The 5,147-nt window shown below is 38.5% G+C and overlaps 1 long non-coding RNA gene across 1 annotated transcript; it reads left to right on the top strand.

Annotated features, from left to right (window-relative positions):
• The first annotated feature begins 2,577 nt into the window (after positions 1-2,577).
• On the top strand, positions 2,578-4,368 carry LOC109078754. Its single transcript, XR_006158053.1, has 3 exons — positions 2,578-2,727; positions 4,003-4,101; positions 4,205-4,368. It is a non-coding gene; the product is annotated as an uncharacterized LOC109078754 (long non-coding RNA).
• Positions 4,369-5,147: the final 779 nt, after the last annotated feature.

The raw sequence follows: 5,147 nt of genomic DNA, 5'->3' as shown, positions 1-5,147 counted from the left end.
TAACTGGTTTCTTAAAAAAAAAAAAAAAAAACCCTGCTACGTGTATTGCATTAGGCTAACCAAGACTTGCTCTAGCACTTACAAATCATTGCTCTTTTGTTGATTTGATTGCTTTTATTGTCCTCATCTGTAAGTCACTTTGGATAAAAGTGTCTGCTAAATGACTAAATGAAAATGTTAACATTGTCATTATAAGCCTGACAATAATCAATATTTATAACAAATATATTCAGTGTCAGTAATCTAAGAGATAAACAGTTTTATCTAATGAAATTTAGGGGTGTAAGAAAATATTGATACACTTGAGTATCGCGATATTTTGTTTGGCGATACTGTATCGATTCTCAAAAACGCACTTGAGTATCGCGATAAAAAAAAAAATCATACAAAATTCATGGCAGTTGTTTCGTTTCAAGTTTATTTCCAGACCGCTAGATGGCAGTCTTCATCTCTAAACAAATCCTGAGTGACAGGAAATACTAGCATTAGAGCACACCACTAATGTGAGAAGGGTCTGGTTGCAGACCATGGGCGAGCAGGCGGGAAGGAAGTCGACCGGAAGTTGAAGTCGGCCGCGTGCCGCAATCTCGTAGCAGATCTTCACTTGCGTTAGCATTCCATTGACTCCCATTCATTTTGGCGTCACTTTGACAGACGAATAACTTTTACTCTGAGGCGGTGTTAATATTACTCCATTCGTTTTTTTATTCCCGCCCATTATTTATTTCTAAAGATACACGACAACGTGAAAAAGGGACTCCATTACCTTCTATGTTACCATTATGACCCCGGTAGAGAAAACACAGTTGTTGTTATAAAATAGGCTAACGATTGCGTCATAACCACTCGGACTCTCTGTCAGCACAGTAGAGAAAATTACCGTTTACAGGACAGGAGGAGAAGCTCGTCAGGGCAATCGGGGAGACCGGTCAGAGAGGATAGGCCATAGATATAGAAGGTCCATTTTAAAAGCATACGATTACAAAATACTGTAATCCGAATACTTACGTGTTTGGGGAATCAGGCCAAAGCAATCCCGCTCATGTGGCAAGTGAATACATAAGAAGTAGCTTTTATCCACTGAACTTTCATCGTTATCTCACTTCATTAAATAATGGACGTGGATGGGTCACGGGACATGGGTACGGCAACGGTAGCTTTCATGTGGATAATGGAGAAGAAAGAAGACAATCATATCAGGAACGGAAGTGCTAACAGGGTCCACAGGGTAACGCTAAAAAATGGGAGTCACCTTGTCTCAATGAGCACACGGCGGGTGCTGTGTCCATTATTTATTTACTGGACTATGTTGCGATCAATGCAGGTCAGCTGCAGCCGCCCCTCTGGGTCGAAGAATAATCCCAGTACAATATGAGTAGCCAGCTGCGCTCCTAAACTTGGTTCGGTCTTGTACAGGTATTTGTTGGGTTGTTTTGAACGTGCTGTTAATAAAATGACTGGTGTATTTCGCCGGGGACAACACTCCAACGTTGGGGTGGGGCAAATGTTTTACCACCAAAAAACGAACATCAGAGAACACTACAGAAATTTTCAAGGCACTATAAATGACCACCCTACATTGAATCGTAGTAAGAAAATTACTCGGAGGATATTGTAGACTGATTGGTTTTCTTCCTGAGAACATTCAATTAAGTGCACTTGTTAGATCCGCGAGGAATAGAGTTTGATTTAAATAGAACTGAAACAACAAGTTTTTCATGGAGTGATTTAGTAGTCGTTAAACCTAACGATGTCATTAGGCAGACAGCTGTGCAAGAACAGGGGAGTTTTTCATGGAGTGATTTAGTAGTCGTTAAACGAAGTCGCAGGTTCGAGTTCTCGGTGCTGGCTGGAGTGGTAGTGGGGGAGGGAGAAGGTCGTGTTAATTAAATGAAACAGGGCTCTCTTCCACCCTCAATACACATGGTGAAAGTTGCCTGAGCAAAGCACTGTTGAACCCAGTTTGATCCCCGGGCGCTGGATGATAGCTGACACACACTGCTCGGGTGTCTGTGTTCACGCTGTTTGTTCACCTTCATACAGTGTGTTAACTGTTTGTTGCCTTTTTTTTTCGTGATTTCATCTTCCCATTTACTACAATTTACTTGTTGCTAGCATATTTTCCCTCGTGCGAAAATGTCTTGCTGTGTAGCATACATGTGTTCTAAGAGGCAAGTCTCTTCTTCCGAGTTAAGCTTTTTCAGGTAAGTACACTTTCTCCATATGTATAATGCAAGATTATGAATTTTTGAATCATCATTATATAGGCCTAAGCAGAGGTGTAAAGAGTAACGTTACCTGAAAACCATAACGTTACTTAAGTAAAAGTACAGTAAGAGTATCTGATTTCAATCATGTTTATTTTCTATAAAATGCTATAAGTAAAATATAGATTATATTTTGTCAATATAGAGGATATATAAAATAGTGTAAATTAAAATTTTACGATGGCAGTTTGCACGCACAGCTACTAGAAGATTTACATCTGTCAGACTGGTTGCTGACGTCATCAAGCTTAGTTTGAGTCTGCGCGTCAGAAACGGAAGTGCTAAAAATCGCTAAAAACGGGCTTCACTTGTCTCAATTGAGTTCCAATGGGGTCGCTGTGTCCATTTCTTTTTCTGTCTATGTGGGCGAGTGGAGCTCCACTCTCGAACCGGAAATACGTCACCTCCACTTGAAAACATCAAGATGGCATCGCTGTGAGTTCTTCAAACTTAAACGCAGGTAATTTTATCTCAGCATCGCTAAAATAGCGAACTGACGCTGTTGTAACGTGCAGGGCTCGCGTGAAATTACTCATAAAAGAAATCTATAAATCCATCGTGTTTATTAATCCTTTTGTATCGCGAGCAATGTTGACGTCTGGCCACTGATCTATAAATTATATATACACCACATATAGTCATATATAGATCAATGTGTCTGGACAATGTTTTTATTTTTTATATTTTTAAATTAAGGTATCAAGTTCAATTATAAACCTTTACAGGACATTTCAACAACTGAACACATTATTAGTGTTGATACAGCCAAATAGAAACCTCACAATACCCAAAATAAAATCCAAAAAAAACTCCAGTACTAACACAGTAAGTTTCTGTGGCTTGTTTAAGGGGAAAAACATTCATCAAGAGATTTTACACTTCAACAACTGTGGCTTCAGTCAATTAAATCGCAAGTTTATCTACCATTAATGCCGTTTCTCCAGTGGAAAACGGCATCTCGCCTGAATCAGGATAGAAACAATTCACAGATCAAGCACTGTTTCCAAGCAAACAGTCCAAAAAATTTTCGCACACTATGTTTGGTGGCTTTTGATGTGACCACTACAACAGGCTAGGTGTTATTTGATATGGACAGGGATTTTGGCCAAAAGAGGGGGTGGTTTAAAAATTTAAAAACATATGTTCTAATGATGGATTTTGTTTCTCACAGAAGCCAAGATGAATTCATCTCACAGATAAACTTTCAAGTGTGGAGTTATTAGGTGGATAAATGTTATTCAGTTCTGTTTGGACTGCCATCTCCCTGACGGCAACCTTTTCATGCAGAGTTACCATGGCCAAGGAAAGTGCTGTGAGGCCTAAATTTTCTCAGCCAAAATTTCTAACTAATTTGTTTCAGTACATACTCTCTTTTTGGGCTTTGATTCTAAGCTGCATTGTTCGTGCACAGGAGATTTTCTGACCAGATTGGTTGTAAACGTGTTTTAAACTCTTAGTATTTTGCACTTTTTAGCACATCTGGAGCATTCCAGGCACTTAGGGCCTAAATGCTGATGCAAAAGTGATCCCGAATGGATTCTTGTAAGTACAATGACTGTTTTCTAATTGCAATGCTCTCTAGCAATTGTTGTGAGAACAAGAAAAGGCATATAATTTTAAATGTATGTTGCCACCCTAGAAGTCAAAGTCTTTTTACATGTGACCTTAACATGTACATATTTATTTTTTCTATTTTGTTGTTCTGTTATTCTATTGTTTGGCTTTTTTGTTTCAGATCATATGTATATCAAGTGTTATCCATCCTCATAACACCTTCACAAATAGAGACTGGAACTTCTGATCACCATCAGCTTGTCTGCTTTGGGACTGTCAGGTGAATGATGCAGTACTTTTCTGTGTTGAATTTACATAACGTCAGTACACAGACATAGTTTTGTTCCAGTTTTGCTGTGCTCATGTCTTCTTTGTGTCCCCAGCCCAGCAATCAGATGAATCAGAACAACAAAGCACAACTGTGGTCGCCCAGGCACCTTCAGCAACAAGTAAATTGCTTTAACATTAATGATAATGCAATATCAGTCATGCAATTAAACTTGACCCATGTGACGTAAATGCCAGAGATTTAACAACATTGTCAGTCAGGAGCATATTTAACAGGAGGCACACTTCAGCTGGGTTGATAGAAACTTCAGTAAGTGTGGTTGACTCTCTTGTTTTTTGTGGGTATAACAATTAGGCAAAGTAATCTCACTCTCTTCCATTTCCCTAACATTAAACTTTTGACTGAAACATGAAAATTTATTGTCTGAATTGTTACTTAATGTGCTGTCATAATTGTTTTTTGATCCTGAACAGGTGCAGTGAAGATATTTAAAGAGATACTATCAAAAGTACAGAAAGCCGTACATCATCTCTAGGTCCAGTCACCTACAGTGCAGCCAGCTTCACAAAGACTGTGGGGCTGGTCACCAGGGAAATGGACAACAAGGAGTGCTTTTGGGGTTTTACTCCTCAGATGACCTCCCTGGCTACTGTAGCTGGGATTGCTTTACAGACGATGGAGGTCTTGAAGAGTAAAGTGTGTGTGCATCCGTACGCATTGTGTTTTTACTGTAACAATTATGGTCACTTGCAGTTCATGTGTTTTCAGTGTAGTGTAAGATGTGTTTATTATTATTACTCAGAAACAATTAAAACGGAAAACCATTAAAACTTCTAAATTGTGGAAGTTTTGTATAGGTTGTTATTTAGCTTAAAATACAAAATTCAACACACAAAATTCTGGTTGAGGTATTAGTTTAATAATTTATTTAATATTTCATTTATTTTTCACTGCTAAATATCACAAACACAAGGTTAACTTTCTAAAATGTATGGAATGTTACATTGGCAGTTGTACATTGGTAAAACAAACATCAC

Source organism: Cyprinus carpio, chromosome B22 (genome assembly GCF_018340385.1).
Source record: "Cyprinus carpio isolate SPL01 chromosome B22, ASM1834038v1, whole genome shotgun sequence".
NCBI lineage: Eukaryota > Metazoa > Chordata > Actinopteri > Cypriniformes > Cyprinidae > Cyprinus > Cyprinus carpio.
The sequence above is the reverse complement of the archived record's forward strand: the minus strand, read 5'-3'. Positions and strand labels throughout refer to the sequence as shown.